Source organism: Ailuropoda melanoleuca, chromosome 7 (assembly GCF_002007445.2).
Source record: "Ailuropoda melanoleuca isolate Jingjing chromosome 7, ASM200744v2, whole genome shotgun sequence".
Lineage (NCBI taxonomy): Eukaryota > Metazoa > Chordata > Mammalia > Carnivora > Ursidae > Ailuropoda > Ailuropoda melanoleuca.
In genome coordinates this window covers 127,602,771-127,623,076 of record NC_048224.1, presented here as the reverse complement: position 1 = coordinate 127,623,076, position 20,306 = coordinate 127,602,771, and the positions used below count along the sequence as shown (strand labels likewise).

At 44.3% G+C, this 20,306-nt stretch overlaps 1 protein-coding gene and 1 long non-coding RNA gene across 7 annotated transcripts in view; one reads left to right on the top strand and one right to left on the bottom strand.

The window, feature by feature from the left end:
* The window catches only part of MBNL2 (muscleblind like splicing regulator 2), a 155,559-nt gene extending 145,302 nt beyond the window's left edge, over positions 1 to 10,257 (bottom strand). Inside the window, exon 1 of one of the 6 annotated variants that reach the window (XM_019794792.2) lies at positions 10,033 to 10,257. The gene's annotated coding sequence lies outside the window, so the exon portion shown is untranslated. The remainder of the gene's footprint in view (positions 1 to 10,032) is intronic. The other 5 variants (XM_019794794.2, XM_019794793.2, XM_011219253.3 and 2 more) reach the window with 5 other exon arrangements.
* A 696-nt stretch (positions 10,258 to 10,953) lies between these two features.
* Positions 10,954 to 19,315, top strand: LOC117803120. The gene is made up of 3 exons (XR_004626788.1): positions 10,954 to 11,161; positions 18,624 to 18,839; positions 19,158 to 19,315. It is a non-coding gene; the product is annotated as an uncharacterized LOC117803120 (long non-coding RNA).
* The last annotated feature ends 991 nt before the right edge of the window (positions 19,316 to 20,306 follow it).

The window sequence follows — 20,306 nt, the reverse complement described above, 5'->3', positions numbered from 1 at the left end:
GGACAACCTCGGCAGAGAGCAGAGCAGGAGAGAGGACGCCATGGGCCCGCTCAGGAGCAGGCTGGGGGGGGCAGGGGGATGGTGAGGGGGCGCGCTGGACACAGCCACCCCGGGTCTCAGCGGAGGCTGGGCGACACACTTACGAGAAAACGCTGCACACGAGGAGGGAGGGCGGTGGACAGGAAACGGGATTTCGAAGAATTCTCACAGAGCGTCGCAAAGCCACAGCACAACACATCTCGCCTCTGTACAGGCCTCACAGCCGATAATGGGCTCTTACATATGCTATCTATTTAGGGTATCTATAAGTTGACGTCTTTAGGTCTTTAAGCTTCTTACACACACACACACACACGCACGCGCAGGCGCACAGATGAGATTCAAGAGTAAAGAAAAGGCCAACTAATGACAACGACTGACTGACAGAGAGAACGCTCCAGCCACCCCCTCCCCCTGCCGTGACTGACCCAGTCCCTTTGTGAGGAGTTGCTCCTGGCTAAAACCGAACTCAGGCCAGCACGGTTATGCCAGCAGTTGCTGTCTGCGTTCTCCCTCACTGTTGAGGGAGTTCGGCCAGTAGTATGTGCAGATGCCACAGAAGTTTCTCTAAAGCAAAGCCCCAAGGAAGCTCCACTGGAAAAAGCCTGGGTGTTTGGAGACCACCAAAGGGTTTCGCTGACCCTGGCGAGTAACTCAGCCTCCCTGGAATTTCTGTTCTTTATAAAAAGGCTTAACTGAGTCCGTGTACCTGAAGCTCTCAGCAGAGGCCTTGGCATACAGTAGGCACTCAATAAACTCAATAGACACGTGTTTTCTTTCATTCCTAAAAGGTTATTGGTAAATTAAAAATGCATAAAAACACTGGCCATCTGTGTGTGAAGTAAGAGGGCATCTGGGCAGGGAAGACTTCCTCTAAATCAGTTTAGCTCTACTCCTGGGCCAGGAAAGCGGGGCCACAGGCGGGACAGACAGGAAAATGAAGTGCTCAAGGAAGGGAAGACAGATGGACACAAAACCAGGTGTAAAACTTGTAGCAACATATACAATTGCCCACAGTCAGGCCTGGACATTTCACTTAAGCCACCATATCAGACAGCTTTCATTTCTAAAACTGTCTTCATTGCTATTGCAAAATGCTGAAACTAGCATTTTGAAACAAATGCAACTTTAACTGCATGTAACAACCCTTCCTCTCTATTCTTCCTAGTCTTTGGAGAGCATGAGGAGAGAAAGGTATTATCTGCACCATTAAGGGAGATGATGAGCTTGTCAGAGTTCCCTGAGCTAATCCACTGAGGGTGTGAGGCCTGGAGTGGCTATGTCAGACTCCCAGGTCCCCATTCCGACTACTGTCTAGAGGAAATAGTTTAAGGTTGATTTCAAACACACAGATTTCATAGGAGATAAGTGTCTCTGGAACAGATGTGTAAACAAACTCACTAGTGTTCCCTGGAGATGGTGGGCAAATTTCTTGGGGAATTGGTAAGAGTCTCTGTCCACAGAGAAGACAGCCATCATGAGCAGAGGGAGACATCCGCAGGCCCACTGCCCATAGCTTCAGTACTGCTAGAAACTGTCCAAGTCCCTGCCTTTTGCCCTTGACCACAGAGGCTTTGGGGCAAGGCTCCAGGGGATAAGTCAGTTCAACCTCACCCCCTTCTGAGCCTGAAAAGAGCCTGGAAAGGCTTACTGTGTTGAGGAGGTAGGTCATGGCCCCCAGCCCTGCAGAGCCCTCCTTTAAAACCACGCCAGACCCAGTGGTCGGCCGCCATCTTCATTGATGCTAGCAAAGCTGCCATTGTGTTCTAGAGCTTTACAGATGAACAGCGAGAGTCCATCATCTGGAAGCTTGTGAGAAATGCACAGTCTCAGGCCCCACTCCAAATCTACCGAATCAGAATCTACATTTTTAGTAAGATCCCCAGGTGCTGCCCTAGGCACGTGGGGATTTGAGAAGCACTCTGCGGTGCACACACTGTAAGTATGAGGACAACCACCATTTGCTCCTTCGAGTGCTTTCTCATTTTCCTGAGCAGTCCTTACCGCTGGGTTCAGCAGAGACCTGCTAGATTCGTGAATAAACGGACCTCTGGGTCTGTGAGAATAAGATGACCAGTGTCCAGGGAAATCCCCAATCACTCTGGAATTACCGTCCTAACCAATAACACCACCCCAAAATGTGTATTTCAAGATACAGATGCTGAAGTCTCGATAATTGCTGGTTTTACGTGTTTTCTTGTGGTTATTACTGAAAATCTACTTTTTCCAAAAGTCAACTGTATATATGAAAAACACAGCTATGATGATCTCCCTATCCATCCAGTATTCTTTTTTAAAAAGACTTATTTATTTGAGAGAGAGAGAGAGAGAGAGAGAGGACAGGAGGAGGACAAACAGAGGGCAAGGGACAAGCGGACTCCGCGCTGAGTGCAGAGCCCAATGCAGAGCTCGATCCCACACCCCCGAGTTCATGACCTTAGCCAAAACCGAGTCGGGTGCTTCACTGACTGAGTCCCCCAGGTGCCTCCTCCACCCAATATTCTGTGACTCTCAGCATTACAGTGACCCAGCATTTGCCTTCAAAGGGCCAGAGAGGGTAAAGCAACTGCGGTAGGACAATATGGTGTGAGAGGCTGCTATGTCATCCCGTGGAGCGACAGGGACTGCGGTATGGTGCTTAAGAGTCTTCGTACTCATTTTTTTGGCTGGCAGTTCTGCTCCTTTGTAGGCATTTATTTTCTTGATTCTTTGCTAGCTCCTATTCTCTTCTAGGCCTCTGCAGTCCTCCCCTATGGCTCACCCTTGGTCATCTGCCAGTCCCTTTGTCCTGAAGGTTACGAGCATCCATGGCCTCAATTATGATTTCAACACAGGTATGTCTCAATTTACATCTGAAACCTCACATCTAAGCTGTTCTTCATTCCCACACTGTCAAATGTCTATGGGATAGCCCACTCAGAGGACCCATCATTAGCTAAAGCACCATGACCAGAACTCAAAATTCATCACCTCTTTCCATTCCTCCACCTCATTCCTATTGGTTGGTCCCTTTTCCCATCTACCCCGATTTTCTGTCAGGGTTCCATTGATATTTCTCCTGATAGAAACCATCAGTGTCATTTTGGCTCTTCTAAGCTCTCACTAGCTTCTGTTACTTTCCCTTCAAGACACCTTTTGGATTTGCCCTTTCTCCTCCACCCTCACACTGCTAGTCTGGTCCAACTCTTTCCTACATCATACCTAGAATAGTGCCTTTTTTTTTTTTTTTTTTTTTTGGCCAGTGGCATCACTTGTTACAAATGTTCAAACCTCTATCTTACAAGTCATAACTGAACACTTTTAAAGCATTAAATGTGATGTTACAGGTAACAAAATTAAACTCCTCCTCATAGTGCTTCAGGTCTTCTGTATTCTGACTTCCCCACTAATCCTATTTCCTACTGCTCCCCAAAATTTAATCCCTGTTCTCCAAAGACAAGTTTCCATACTGGCCCCTACATCGTGTCACGCTGTTCCTCCTTCTGGAGATGACTTCCCTTCTCTGATTTTGACTACCGTCCTCCCCAAACTTTTTTGAACATATCTCCCCTATCAGAAAAGTACTTTGGAGCAGGAACAACTGTTATAAGGTTGTTATTTATTTATGAATGTTATACTTGCATAACAATACTAATATGTTACATACATTATCAAACATGAAAATTGACATTTTAAAAGGATAAGCTAAATAATGTATAAGATGCAAGTTCAGCTATTCCTCACCTAGTGAATAATCTTGCCCTACCTTGGCTTGGGATGTAGACATCCCACTTTAGAACCATTGATCTGGACAAAATATATCCACCCAGAGCTACAGGAAGTATGCTGTCCTCTATAAAGTTGTCTGCTACTCCAGTCCAAACAGAGTGCTACCTTCCCGAATTACCAGAGCATCTAAAATTACAAGTAGTAAATCACTGATATAAAATATGCTTCACTGATACTTTTCAGTTGATTAATTGAAGCTTGCATCCAGGATGCCAGAAATTTATAGATTTTTAAAATAATTCAATATCTTAATTAAAACCATTACTGTCTTTCCAAAATTGCTTGGGTTGAGCTCTATCCACCATGCAACATCCATTACAAGAAAACTCCAAGCCAGACAGCAGGGCGATTTCATTTAAAGACTGCTTTATCTCATTGAATGTCATGGGCACAGATTCCCATCGTTTTGAGGACTAGCTTTTCTGCTTTTTGGTTACTGAAATTTTTTGACACATTGCTGCACCTCTCTCAAGTTCAGTTTCTGTTTAACTCATAAAATGGGGACAAAAACTGACCATTAAAGAGATGACAAAAATCGCAATGATTTATACATGTAAGACATTAGTATTATTATTACACCCAGAATTTTTGCATTATAATGTAAACGATATCAGGTATATCTGAGATTTCTGAAAATAACTGACCTCTGCAGGCATAGGAGGACTCAATGAGATGCTCTCGTGGGCAAATAGAATATTTTAAACTTTGGTTTCATTCCTGACTTTGGTTTTTCCCAGGTCTGCAGGCCATTTGCAACAATTAATGAACGTTATGTTCTAGAAGCACCGCCCTGCCATCCACAGCCATACTCCCCTTGCTGCTGTGTGGCTAGGTCAGGGCATGAAGCCAGGACAAGTTCTATCCCCTGATGCCTTCGGAGCCATCAGAGCTGAAAAAGCAAAGCCAATCAAGCTCTCTTCTTGCTTTGCCTTGGCAACTCGGCTGCCTCCAGTACTGGTTATAAGGGGTTGTGCAGGAAAGTCGTGGGGACAGGAGATAGTGACATGCATACACGTACCAGGAACACTCAGAAGTTTTTCCTGCTCTTCAAAATTCAACTAACCACAGACAAAATAAAAATGAATAAAAGTTGTTTTTTTGTTTTGTTTTGTTTTTTTAAAATCCAGGTTGTAACTCATCTCTTCCAGGAGCTTTACCTAGTGCTCTAATTTTAGGCTCCTGGTTTTTAAACCCTCTTTTTGAACTGTTAATTGAGATAATGTCTGTGAAAGCCCTCTGTAAAGTGTAAGAAACTATACATATGTTAATTATCCTTCTGCAGACATTTGTGTGCTGACCTATTCTTATCTTGTTTGTAAGTCTCTTGTTCCCCTGGGATTGTGGATTGCAAATGCTTAAGACCCAGGACCTGCCTTGCTGGGTGTTTCCTGCCTCCTCCCTCTGTCTTCTGAGCGGGCTCACCACCCCCAAAGCTCTTACAGCAGGCAGCTTGCATAGATGCTCATAACCCTTAGCACTGCCCATCTGCCTGCCAAGACTCATAACTAAAAAGACTTCTTTAGGGCTCATTTACGTCCTCGGTCTGCCCTCCCGGCTCTCCCCAAACTGGGTCCCTAACCTTGCAGCTTGTCCACATCCAGAAAATACAGAGAGATGTTAGGGTAGAACAACAACAACAACAGCAAAAAAGTTGTGTTTGAAAGGGGAAATGGATTTTTTTTTTAAGTAATTGTTTTTAAGGGGGGAAAAGGTGGCCGGGGTGGGGGGATGTTTAATCCTCCAGGGTCGGGAATCAGGTTTCCTTGCTGGGATTGGGAATGCCGAGATAATTGCATCAGGGGCTCCCCAGGTACCCCGAGGCTCGGGAGTGTGGGAGAGGGTCTAGCATTTCCTCTCGGTGACTGGCGTTTAAGGCTCTTTAGATGACGCGTCCATGTTCCCCAGTCCCTTCAGGACTGAATCTCGGCTGGCTGAGACTGGTGATTGCTCTCAGCAGCCTCATATTTGGGATTTTTCAGAGCATTCTCATATGTCTGCTGTTCCTCTTACATCTCTATAATGTTATTTAAACAGCATTTATGCTGAGAAGTGCAATAAAGGTGAAGAAAGTATATGTAGACATTTAAAACTCAAAATTCCTCCCTTTATTCTCCCCCCAAACACCAAGGACTGTCTGAAACCTACAATAAATGCCTGACAGTTAATGTGAAATTAACGTTCGCCAATATATTTATTATTAAAGTCTTTAAAACTTACAATTTTTCATCATTTCTTTCTGACCTTTATTTTGCACGTACACTAAGTCAGGTATTAGGTAATGGACTTGTTCGAACCAAAGAGCAAAAGCCAGAGAACCCAAGAGGTGTTTAATAAACACTTGTTGACTGATTGATGGGATATACTGCCCTCGCATCTCCGAGACAATGCACTCTTTGTCAGAGCACTAAGGTAAGTTGGTGGGACCACTTTTATTACCAAGCGGTTCTGCCATGTCGAGGGGAGCAGGCCAGCTGAAACTTTATCCACCGGCCTGTGGCTCAGGTTCACAAAAGAAACCCTAGGGCCCTACCTTTCACACCTGTTTTCACCCTCAGCAACAGAGGTGGGACTCACCCCAGCTAAACAACGTGGAACAGTTAGAGGCACAGGCCTGATGCAGACCCAGCCATGACGCCACCTCGGACTCCGTACTACAAATATTACCACGGCTGCAGCCCACAGTCTGTGCACATTACAAAACAAAATATAAGAAACAACCGAGCTGAATAAAATTAAAGAGAGAGAGAGAGAGAACACAGCATTGTAACTAATTTACAAAGCCCAGCTAAGTCCTTCTGCCTTGTTCTTCCAAGAGAAACCAAAGCATGAAATATCAAGTTCCCGGCTCCACACGGCCAGGCGCATCTCTGCCCACCAGATTCAGCTGACCATTCCAGAAAGGATGCCTGGGTGCCTGACCCCTTAGCTTCTCTTCGCGGCCCCTTCCTCTCTTTCCTTGATAGGCCTTCAGGCAGACTTCATGAAAAGAGTTAAGTGCCCTTTACCCTGTTCTGCTCTGCCCCTGGGGTTCCGTGCTCACCTGGCCCGACTCTGGCCCTATGGCTTCCCCTTGACTTTGCTCCTGCCTGGAGTTGATGGTTTACACTCCCTGCCCTTCTGCCATGCCCCTCGCCTCCACTGCCCACCTGCTCCCTAGAGCTGCCAGATTTCTCCGCCTGAAACGACAGCCATTAACTGTTTCTGACCCTGTCAGCTCTCAGGTGCAGCTATACCTGGAGATATGAAAGGCCCCCAGACTATGTCTTCAACGACCAACGTGCCCCGCAGTTGTACCGCCTTTCCTTAATCAGAATCCCCTTGCAATGTTACCAACCTACTTCTATGTTGATGATATGTTCTGTCATCTCGGAAAATGTAAACAAATCACTATGCCTTCCTTTCCATCTTCTCTTGTTATCGGTAATAAAGTGCAGGAAGAAAGGGAGAGAAAATGTATGTGAGATTGAGCCTAGTCCATCTACCACCAGGAATTCTCTTCAACTCAAATCTAAACACTCTTCTCCCAATTCTTGATCAGAATCTTGAGTACCTGATCTTGAATTTCGATGGCGCTCCCTGAGCGCGGGACTGGCTGGTAGCCATGTGATATTGATTTGTTTTCACCATAGCAACAGCAAATTAAAACAACTAGCAGAGAGGAGGCAGGCTGTTAACCAAGAAAGCTACATAACCAGTATATTTTGCAAGCATATCTTCCTCCTTTCCTCTTGTTTTCGGTCTCATCCATTTTACTTTCACAAATTTAACGCAAAGTCAAGGCAAAAATAGCACGAAATGCTTTGGGCACTACAAGGCCTACGTAGGAAATAGTCTGGTTGCCACAGCTTCTAGTATATTAGACCAGATCGACGGAGAAAATGCAAACATCAAAACTCCGATTACCTTGGAAATTTTGTTTGTTGGTCTAAGGATAAATATCCCTAGAAAATGGACATGAGCATGAAGTAGAGTGAAGGGTTCTGGAAATATGACTATTTTAATCCCCTAAGGCATTTGCCAAGAGTTTCATTAATACAGAGGTTTTATCTCTTTGTACTTTAAATAGCTCATTGTAGCAAGAGACGGATGACTTTTTTTTTTTTTTTTGGTACCAGGTCAAGGCCTCTCAAAATGCAGGAATTCTGAGAGAAAGTGTAGCAAGTATTACTCAGTTCTATGAAGAGAAGGAGAAACTGAGGTGGGTGCTTGCTTATTAAGGCTACACAAGCAGCACGGAAGGGAATGTCAACTCGAACCAGGAACTCCCGAAAACTCCCATCTGTTCCGCTGGAAATTCTCTCTTAAAGGGCTCTGTGTTAAAAAGTAACCTTCCCCCGATCTCTATGACCAAGGTTACCACCTGTGACACGGATTAACAGCCCGCAGGACTGGCCTTCCCTTCCTTCAGCCCATCTGCCCTAGGACACGGTGCTCTTGATATGAAAGCAGCTGTTCCCACCATCACGACCAGCCACGGAGTTGGTGGCATAACCTTGGTCCTAAATAGTGGCTCTAGGGGGACTGGGAATGAGGCCACAGGCACTGTCCACCCAGGTGGCAGTACTGGGCTGTGCCAAGGGGAAGTTGGACCAGAAGCAAAGCCGTGCTCCACTCCCCGCTGCTTTTTGCCAGCGCAGCCAGAACCCTGCAGAGAACCTGCTCGGACCCGCCCGATGTGAGGCAGGTAGGAGAAGGTGCCCTAGTTATGCTGGAGACTGGTGGGGGGTTTAGAAAGGCCGAGCTACACTATGAAGACATAACTCCAGACCTGCCAAGTGAGAGTCAGAATGTTCCTAGCCAGGACATAAAGCAATACTCCTCTCCACGAGCCTGAATAAAAGAACACACAGCAGAAATAGTTGGGGGATGACGTCAGAAGTTCTGGGCTAGTGTCCTGCACTTCTCCTTGAAAGTAAGAACAGTGGGTCTAGAAGAATCTACGTGGCATTGCCCTTCTTTAAATGAATATTTGAACTGCCCCTCACAAAACAGGCAGGGGAGCTGGAGAAACTTCATCTTATTGAAAGATTAGAAGCATGCCTTCCTCTCTCTCCCCCTCCTCTTTTTTTTACTTTATTAGCCCCCAAATTCACGTATTAACAAATTAACAAATATCTTTCCACTTCACCTTTGTCTTTTGAAAGGGCAGCAATGTTTCTTGAATAACATTCACAGTGGCAGTGGTTAGGCAAGTCAGATTTTTTTTTTTCTTCACTTCAGTGCTTGCTAACTATTCTAAAAATGTTACACATTTATTGTAAACACATGCTTCCGAGGCCTAACAAAAAAGCACAGTTTCCTCATGCCTGGCAGAAATTTAAAAACGGAAAAGGGCAGAAAGAATTCTTTCACAAATATATCATTTCCTTCTCTTGGGCCAAGTGTGTTAAAAATAAATCTCCATCATTTCTCCCTGCTGCTTCTCGGCAAGAAAGTTGATATGGTTCGGCATAGTGAGACACAGCTTTAAAAGCTAGCCTGCCCTCATTAAATTATTCTGTTGGCTGTGTGTTCTCATTAAAAATGCATAAAGATCAGATAATTGCAGTAAGCATTATTAACCCAGCTTTACTTTTGAATATAATGGTTCCACTTTTAAGCTGGAAACAAAGGCTCAGACATGCCAGGAAAAGAAATGTAAACATTGAACTACAGTATCGAAAACTTGTCAGAAAGCTACCTCTTGCTAGCTTGTTAAAAAATGTGCTTTTGAAACTCAAAGCCGTGGCATTACGGAGCGAGGCAGGTCCCTAATTTCTAATAAACAGACATATTTTTTTTTTAGCTCAACGTTCCACCGATGACGATTTACCGCAAAGTTTTCTTTTTCTTCTTAAATTACAAGTCCGTTTTCAAATAATAGAATCAATATAAACTTTATTTATTCGGGAGTTAACGATGGCAGTGTGAAAACGCTCTTTCCCAAGAAAATAAGAACAGGCTCCCAAGAATTCAAATGGTTTTTGTTGAATAAATAAATAGATCTGTTCTCGGAATAAAAACTCGTTTTATGCCTCACCCCAGACAGGCGGCATCGATTCAAGCATTGCCATCCTTTTTCCTCAAATCAGAATGTTACGTAAAACTCCAGAGTCCCCTGCAAGTATTACATTTGAATTAGTGGAATCCGGTTTCCCTGGCTTCCCGAAGCAACACACATGGAATGCAGCATACTGCAGCAAACTCTTTAAACATTCAAAAAGGGGGGGGGGGTGATTCTCTTACCTTGTTTAGCTCTGCCTCTTCTTCCCGTTTATAGTAACCCCGGGAACATCTGGCAGAATCAGGCGGCCGAGGCTTCTCCGCGGCATCACGAGGAAGAAATTTCCATGTAAATACTCCTCATTCCCTGTGTATTGTACTCTGAGAGCCGTCTGCCCTAGCTGGAAAATTTTGCCTTCAGATGATGAAGCAAAGACAGTCTAAACTCTGTTTTGCAGAAAAGCTGCAGCCCTTCCTCCCGACAAATCCCTCCCAGCCGCGGGCGGCCAATCGCCGGCCAGTTCGTCAGCCCTGCTCGTCTGAAACTGGCCCTCATAGGATGACTGACACAGCAACACGGGGCTTGCAGTGTGTGAAAACAGTGCATCCATACTGATGAAAGAGGAATTTCCCTCTCGGAAGAAAGCAATCGGAGCACCAAGACAAAGTGGCACATAATTGGCAGAGCCCAGAGAGGGGTAGCTGGAGAAAACACCCTTGAAGACAGCCAGCCCCGGGCTTGCGGCTGCACGGTGAATACTTTCGAAAATACCAACCCCGCAGATTCCAAAGACATCCAGGTTGTACAGGAAACTGAAGTCATCCTCCCAGTTGACAAAGCATGGATTTGTTTTGCAGCGGAAAACAAGCCCACGTCTACCACGGGCGGGGGTACCTTGCAGAGCGTTTTACAGATGATTTCCATTAGCGCGGGAGGCTGCATTAGCCCGAGTGCATACTCAAAATCAAAACACGCTTAACCCCCTCGCACACAGTTTCCCTGTAGAACAGCTGTTACTGCAGTGCTTAATTACTGTAGCTCCTAGAGCTTTCAGCTAAGTTTTTCCAACCACTGGGGTCTTCAGTTAGGGCGTTCGGAACAATACAACTGTTCTCTACACATTATCCTTTTGTCCTGTTGGCAGGCACCCCTGAGAGGATTAGGTGTGCTTTCCCCTAATCCTCAGGGACTTCAGGTACCAGTTGACAAATACTGTGCATTGTCATTAATGAAGCAGTGATTACAGGAAGATAGTCACAGCGGAACGCACAAGGCACGGGATCCAAGGGGCACCATCGGGGGCCCCTCCCCAAAGGTCGTCTAGAGGTGCTGAAGTTCCCCGAGATAAAGCAGGAAAAGAGAAACGGAAAGGTTGGTATGGGTTATTTTTTTTTTTTAATCAGTCAACACTACTCCTTCATGCTCTGGAAAAAAACAAAAACAAAACAAAAACATATGGCATTTGGAAAACACAAAAAGCATACATTTCCCTTCCACTGAAACACAACATTTTGAATTTAAAAAATGAAGTGTCATGACTCCATGACTAGACCAAAGCAGGAACAAAGCTCCATTCATCTGAAAGGTTGAACCAACGCACTATTGTTTATGAGAAACTGTTCAGTGCAATTGTAACGAAGTAACAGTTAAGATGGAATGTAGTGGTTCCCTTAGATTTTGCTAACTGCAGTTTAAAAACACAAGGTTTCATATGATGTGTAGGTTATGTCTTCAACAGACTATCATGCTATTCCGCCTTGGATTTTATACTTCTTTTTTTTTTTTTTAAAGATTTTATTTATTTATTTGACAGAGATAGAGACAGCCAGCGAGAGAGGGAACACAAGCAGGGGGAGTAGGAGAGGAAGAAGCAGGCTCATAGGAGGAGCCTGATGTGGGGCTCGATCCCATAACGCCGGGGTCACGCCCTGAGCCGAAGGCAGACGCCTAACCGCTGTGCCACCCAGGCGCCCCTGGATTTTATACTTCTAATGAGGATTGCAACAGTTTTCATCCTGATGGAAATCCATCATATATAACTTTTAGAGTTCTGCCTAGTATAATTTTTACTAAAGATTTAAATAATCCCTGTGGTCAAACAGGTAGACAATTATTTTTAGCTCTCAATATACTTAATATCATACTGCCTGCAAATGGACAATCACAGGTTTATGAATCTCCTCTTCCCGATCTTCCTGATTCAGACGATGAGACTACCATGCCCTTCATTTCATTCCTGAAATTTTAGTCATCTTTGACTCATTCTCCTACCTTCATCCAATGAAACGAGGTCTCATTGATTTTTTTCCTCCGGGCTAGTTCAGAACTCTGACCTACTGTCTAGATAATACAAATGCTTGCAAGTTGGCTTCTGGGACGAAGCCTTCCCACGTTTGAGATTCCCTGTTGCCAGACAGGTTTTCCTGCCATCTAAAGTCCTGTTCCTTTCATATTCAAAGTCTTCTCTTTTAAAATCCAAATTACAGACTTACAAGGATTTTCATAATCTGGCCGCTTTCTTTCTACTCAGCTTTTCCTACACTGTTTCCCCAAGCAAACTTTTTGACGGAGTCATGCTTCTTTCTCCAAGACCTGCCTGGCTCCCACAGTCCATCCCTAGACCTGACTCCCAACAGCTTCACTTAACAAAACCTCATCCAACCTTTACACGTCAGCTTACATCCTCTTTCCTCTGTAATGGCTACTCTGTTCACAACGTCTTCTCTGATGTTCTTCTCCTCTGAAAACATGCTGCGCTGCTCCTTTTACCAGACCATTAAACCCCTAATGAGCAGATCTCCCCAACCCAGAAGGCAAGGTTTGCACGGTATATTAAGATAATGTACTTAAAACATCTATACAGTGGCTGACACATGATCAATGTGGGCTAAATGATGGCCACTCTTATTGCTGTTTCTACATTTCTGTCATATCTAGCAGCATGCCATGAGTAAACATGCTGATTGCATGATTCCTATCGCAAGAATTGGTATCCTAGCCATTCAACTGAACAACCCAATAGCCTGGTGGTCATTCTTGATTGTCTTTCCCCAAACACCATATGAAATCCATTATCAAAGCCCATCAGGTTCGGCATCTAGATATTTAGAAATGTTTCACGTCGCTCTGCCTCTACCAATGCGGTTTGGTCTGAGCTATCAGTGTCTTTCACCATGACTATGAAAACAGACTTTTAGCTGGCCTCCTGCCTATTTTCTTGACCCCTTCAGTCCCTTTTCTACACATCAGTAAACATAAGAATTCAAAAGTAGAATTCTGATTATTCTACATTCCTCTGTTCAAAATCTTTGCTATGGATTGAGCTGCATGTCCTCCAAATTCCTATGTTGAAGCCTAAGCCCCAGTGGAGTGGTATTTGGAGATGAGGTCTTTGGGAGATAATTAGGTCATCAGGGTGGAGCCCTCATGATGGAATTAGTGCCCTTCTAAAAAAAGATACCAGGGAATGAGATCTTTTCTCTCTCTCACCCAAGCGAGGACACGGCAAGAAGACAGTAGTCTCCAAGCCTGGAAGCAGGCCATCACCAAAAACCTGACCATGCTGCCCCCTGATTTCAGACTTCCAGCCTCTAGAACCTTGAGAAAGTACCTTTCTGTTGTTTAAGCCACTCGGTCCACATGGACTGCAGGCTGGGGAATAAGATAAAAGTTCTCAGCATGGTCTACAGGGTCCTGTGTTATCCAGCCCTGGCCTACCTCTTTAGCCTAATCAGAGGCCTTTTCTTCAGGGAACCCTTCCCTGACCCCCATGATGAGTTGAGGTCCCACCTGTTGTTTTCTCACACAACCTGTGTGCTCCAGAGCAGTGCTTCTCAAGATCCCCCAGGGATCTTGTTAAAATTCTATCTCAGTAGTTCTTGGGTGGATACTGAGTTTCTGTGTTGCTAACAAGCTCCCAGGTGATGGTACTGCTTCTGGTCCATGGACTACTCTTTGAGTAGCAAGATTTTATAGATGTTGTGTGCTTTACAGCACTTTTTATAGGGCATGGGATACGTTTATTTGGTTAATTACTTAAGATCTATCTTCTCAACCAGCTGGCCAGCATCAGAAGCCACTCCTGCTTCTCCAGCATCTAACCTAGTATGTGCCTGGTGCGTGACAGGAGATGTTCAATGATAAATATGTGTTTTGAATTAATGAATTGATCAATACAACATACTGCAGATCCAAGCTGGACTTTTCTTTCTTTTTCATTTTCTCATCTGCCTCCTCTTCCTCCCCGCCTCCCCAACCCTTCTTCCTCTTCTCTTCCTCCTTCTGTCTGTAACTCAGTTGTGGGAGCCCTGAAACTCTGGAAAGAAAATTAATGTTTACTGAAGTCATGATATACTAAATAGAAAGGAGAATGCTGAGAAACCAAATAGAACAAGAGTCAAGAAGGTGATGAACTGTGTCAAAGTAAAGAAGGAGGCCAGAGGAATCAAGACCATAGACATTTGTCCAATAGAAGTTGTCAATTACCTCCTCCAGGTTGATGAATTCAAGATCTATAACTCTAGCCCTTTCTCTTGACCTCTATGCCCAATTCATCACTTGAATGGACCAGAGAACATGCATTTTCACCTTGTCCCTAACTAAAATTATTTTTTATTCTACTGAAATACATTGCTCTTATGTTTCCCACATTAGTGAATGGAGCCACCATCTTTGATGACTGTCTCTGTCTCACTACCAGCATGCAAGCACTCCCATGTCCTATAGATTCCTATCTCTTGAATTCATCAATGTCTCCCCATCTTCACTGCTGTGTTCCTAGTTCAAGTCCTCATCCTCTTCTGTCTTCTCTTTACCTCCCTGGTTCCAATCTTGGTCCTCAGTTTTCACACCACAGTCATACCACAGCCAAACTGAAACACAAATCTTATCATGCCATTATCTACATAAAATCACTCAGTGATGCCCGTTATCTTCAGGACAAACCCCTTGCCTATATACTAATTCTTGAGTATATTATCTCACCACTCCTCTTGAACTTACTTCCCTCCTACTTAATACCCAGTATTACTAAACCAGTTTTAATCCCTGTAATGTGTTATGCCCTTGCTAATTTACAGCCTGGATTCCTTCTGTCTGAAACAGCTCTGATTCCTTTCATACCCATCTGACATCTTTCCATCCAGCAATACTCCATGCACATATCACCTCTTCCAGGCAGCTTTCCCTTACCGCCATGACTTCCTTGGCCCCTTGACATTGTATTCATCATAGAAATTATCACAGTATATTGTAAATATAGTTTGCTTACTTATGTACCTCACTAATGTCTGTGAGAAAAGTGACCATGTCTTTCTTGCTCATCAGTTTATCCCTGGTACCCAGAACATGCGATGATATAATAGCAAACACTAAATTGTCGTTGAATGGTTAAATGGATAAACTTAAACATAACACGAGTAATATAGTGGCAGAGAAATGCAGGATTCAAGCAAAAAAACTGATAGTAAAGTGGCAGGCACGTGGGTGGCTCAGTTAAGCATCTGACTCTTGATTTTGGCTCAGGTCATGATCTCAGGGTTGTGAGATCGAGCCCTGTATCTGGCTCTGTGCTGGGTGTGGAGCCTGCTTGGGATTCTCTCCCTCTCTCTCTCCCTCTGCCCCTCCCCAACCCCACTTGAGTCCTCTCTTTTTCTTAAAAAAAAAAGTGATAGTGAAGGCATAGGGACAATGGATGTAGCCTATATACATATTTAAAAAAAGAAAGTTAAGCTAGAGAAGGTAAAGGAGAAATAATATAAAAGCTGAAAGGCACAGTGCAGTTAGGAGATCACTCCTTTTGTTGGATGCACCAAACTTAGCAAGCTCATGGGCAAGAGGAAAATTATCTCTGATGATGTTTAAAATGGAGGTGATTTCCATAGAAACAAAATCTTCCTTCGAGTGGAAAAGGATAGGTGTCCTAGAACAGATGGAAGTGCTGACTTTCCAGAAGAGAGGGCTAGAAAGGAGGAGAAGGTTGTTTACAGCAAGAGAGAAGTGAGACCGGGAGGCCCACTGCAGACGGGCCTAGTCTGTGACAATTCTGTCTCTCTTGGTATAATCTCCTGGTATGCTGTTTCTAGCCTACACGAGTCCACTTGGTCCTTTAGTATGTACTGTTCTTTATTTTCCTCTAGTTGTTTTATGTAGAGACCTTACCACAAGTCCCTTGAGGGCAGAGACCATGCATTAAAGCCTTTTTGTATTTTCCACAGTGCCTAGCATGGAGCAGTGCTGAATTAATTTTGGTCAATGGATTTTTACCGGAGAAAGTCTGCATACTTTAAAAAAGATTGGTAGTTTTTGGTTTGCTTGTTTTTTTTTTTTTTATGTTCGAATTGTTAAAAATGCAGCAGGGAATAGAAAACTTGGTTTTATAATTGTCAGAAAAAAGTTATAGTGTTTTCAATTGTGTTTATCACAAGGAAGGTCAACTGGTTGCTAAATGTTCTCCATAAGTCTAGGGGCAGAAGATTCTGGGAATAATCAGGACTAACATTTCCAGGGTAAGGAAAATAAAATGAAATAAATTGCATAAAGTATGCAAATAAAATGATGTCTGAGAAAACCTTCGCATAAAACATGGCACATAATTAATATACATTAACTGCTACTATTACTACGCCTGATTTTATCACCATCCTTCAGTTGTAGAATTCTAGTGAGATCTCACTGAAGAGTGATTATGTCAAAAAAATAATCACTAAAGTAGGGATTTCCACACTTTCTTGATTTGTTGCACTTCTGATATCCTGTATTTTTTCACCATGCTTCTAGGCCAAAAGAAATACCTAAATGTTCTATTTAATAAGCAATGTTCTAATTTAACAACTTAGTTGAGTATTTATGTGTTAACAACTTTGTAGCTGTTTGAAAAATTAATACAAAAAGTTTAAAAAAAAGCAATATTTTTATCTCATTCTTAAATAACCCTAGTGAGTTATTAATGGATTGTGAGTGCCTATTGGGCACTGCATACAATTCTCAAAGCCTGAAATCAGACTGGAACCACTACTCTTCATTTCCTGATCCACATTGATTTTTGTGCGGTACGTGCTTTTCCTCTTTGCCACTGCTAAAAATCCAACTTTGCAAAGATAGATGATATCATTGAAAGGAATGTAGCATGATTCTTATACTGAAACTGAATGACCTTGAATTAGTAACTTGCACGCCGTCTGACACATGTTGAGAGTACTGCTATGTTTTCCCTAGAAATAGAAAATGTCTCATGGAACCCCTGTGAGTTCACTGCAGGTTCCCGGGGTGACTCATAGCACAGTTTGGGAACCACGCACTAAGCATGGGTTGGCCAAAGTCAGCTGTCCCATTGCTTTTGGTTTTGTGTTTGTTTTCTGGTGTGATACTTGCATCAGGCCTCCTGTCCTGAGGTCCAAGAGCATTTGAAGTTGCAGAAAGAAAATCAGGTCAAGGTTGCTGGGCATGCCAGCCCTGGAATGGAGGTCATTTGAACACAAGCTTCTGAGATGCAGGGGAGGCTTACAGTTCTCCAGAATTTCAGACGCTTGTGGGGCAAGGAGAAGAGACTAGGAGACAAAGAGAATGATGAAGCCGTCCGCTGTTCATGGTTAAAGACACTTGCCAGTGACCACTGCCTTTCAAAACGGTGAATTCTGGAAATAAGCGTGAGGAGGAAGGAATGGGGAGACTTTTCCTGATTAGTCCTCTTCATTAAGACCACACATACCGTTTGTTGCTCATCCCTACTTTTTTTCCCTAGGCACACTGGGGAATTACCAAGCTTCTTTCATATGCACTATAATTTGACTTTTACCTATAATAAAGGATGAATATTGTTAGGCCCTGTCTCCACCTCTTTGTATTAAGGGGTGGTGTTTTCTGATGGAGAAGAGAATCACCCAAACCTGAAATGCTATGCAGGCTGGCCTGCTCTCCCTCCTGGTAGATGGCTTGGAAGATTCTTCCATTACCTCCTGCCCATCTACTGAATGAGAGGTCAAGCTGGACAGGGGTCCAGCAGCAACTGGATCAGAGGAGAATGACTTGATCTACTTTTTCTTCCTTTTCCATAGCACCTGCCCCCATTTGTCATAACGTATAATCGACTTTTACTGCTTGTTGTCCATCCCCTCCACTAGAATATAAGCACCCCCCCCCACATGGGCAGGGGCCTTTTACTGTTTTGTTTATTGGTATATTCCAAGTGCCTATGATAGAACCTGACCCATGGGACTGATTATACACGTTTGTTAAATAAATAAAGAAAACGTGGGAGGACTGAACGATGGTACAGGAAGAGTAAGAAACTGTTTTCGAGGCCAAGCATGGGAGCACCTCCTTAGTGCTTCCCAGGGTCGCTGGAGTCACGTGTGTGAAAACCAGGCAAGAGTCAACCCCCGGACTGAGAACAACTTTGAGTGCCGCCCAACGGCATGTGCTGTAGCAGAGCTGGGACTATGGTTCACCGATGTTCCAGGAGCAGCTCAGCTCCCGAGACTGGGTCTTTAATGGAACGGGAACGTCCTCTTTTCCAGAAGGTTGAGAAGCGGGTGGGCTTGAGGAAAAAAGGTGATCTTGGTGAGGTCACAGGCGAGACCCCGTGACAGTGGGGTGGGGGGGTTACGTGAGCATCAGGGGGTATGTGAGCTCGCTGACTAGAGGAGACACCGTCATCCCCAAGTGAAAGTTTGGACTAGCTGTGGGAAATAACAGGTGCAGCTTGGATTAAAAGCTTGCATTTAAAGAACAAATGCAACTGGTTTTGATTTTCTACCATTATATGAAACTCTTCCTTGATGAAACTCTTTCCAAAGCTCCCAGTCCCCACTCCGCCTCTTTTTGGTTCTCCCAGGATTGCCTCCCTACCTGGGTCCACCTCTTCACATATCTGATTAGGATTTCTCGAATACTTGCCATATATTGGTTCCAACCGAGACAGGGATGATCTGAAGATGAGCAAGACACAGGCGTGACCCCGAGGAGCTTGAAGAATGACACAGTGATCCCAGAAGCAAGATCTATGGATGCTCATCTCAGAATGTTCCCAAAGAAAAGGATCCACAGCCAAGTAGGTTCGGGAAATGTTGGAAGAGCCATTAAACATGTTCTTTCACCAAAGGACTTCTCAGAGCCTTTATTCTGGGAATGTGCTTTGTGAATCTCCAAAAAAGGGTATATAGTTTGCCACATTTGAGGATTTATTTTACCACAGGCCCTTTTCCTTGAAAAACATCTCACTTGTATGATATTCTGGGGGATGCGTTTTGGGAAACACTAGTCAAGATAAATCTTTTTTTTCCCCCCCTGTGTTTTGGGCCATACCCCTATCTGCCTGCCTCATTCAACTCAACATCTTTCTGACGCTCTGTCTTCCTACTTTATAAAGGTCCTCAACTTTGTCAACAATTCGTCAGGCATCTTACTACGACTCGATGCTACTTTCCAGTCATTTCTTAGAACCACAGAGTTCCAGTGGCTCCAGGATATCCTGGCCAGACCAGACCTTCACAGCCTTCTTCCTCGGTCAAATCTCGGAGACCATTTACCCAGGTATTCCTGGCCCGCAGAGGGCCCCTGGTGGCTGTGTAGTGACCTGGGGGCATCACTACCTTTTCAAATCTTAATCCCATCTAAACTCTGTGCTCCAAGAGAAACGCAAATTTATAGAAAACCTGTTACTCATCCCTTTCCTCCACCAAATGCCATTCATGACAAGTGCTTCTCAGAATTCCTACAGTCTTGGGGGTTGGGGGCGGGTAGAGACGATTTGTTTATTCAGCCTTTACTTAACAATTACTACGTGTTGAGTACCCGCTGTGATTATCCAATCTTACAGATGGGAAAAGTTAGAGCCTCCAAGCCACCTTTCTGGGGCCACAGAGCTAGCCAGTGGTGGTGGAGCCCACTGGCCCCAGGCAGGCTGGCTCCACAGTCATTTCCTTACCACTGTACCTCCCTGGCTTTAAATAGAACACAACAGGTAACACAGGAATCAGAAAGTGTTAAGTGTTAAGGGGGGTAAAAAAAAAAAAAAAGGAAGCAAGGGCAGGACACGGCAAAGGGGGAATCACACAATCTTAGTGGGGGAGGGATAAACTACATAGACAGGACAGGCCGCCCTGAGAAAGTCCCGTGAGAGAGATCAGCCAAGTCGAGGAGGTATGTCACAGGCCCTCCAGAGAAGCATGTTCCATGCAGAAGATGCAAACTCCAGGATCCAGGGAGAACTCTGGAAGACATTCGTGTGGGAGGGGCTTCTGCGTTCAACTGCGCTGGCCACCAGCTTGTCACTAAGTTCTACCCCTTGTTTCTTAATAGTTATTTCTTGGCGATGCCCTGTTCTCTCTGTACTAATGGCACCATCCACTCTCCAGTTTGGATCAGTCTGGCTTCTGTCCTTCTTTCTTCACACCCAGGACACTCCTCACCACCGTCCCTCTATCAGCAATCCTAAGGGGCCAGATCCTTCTTTTCATTTCTAGGTGTTTCCCTATCCCCCCTTTCTAAATTCAAAAATATGGCTATCTCTTTTCAG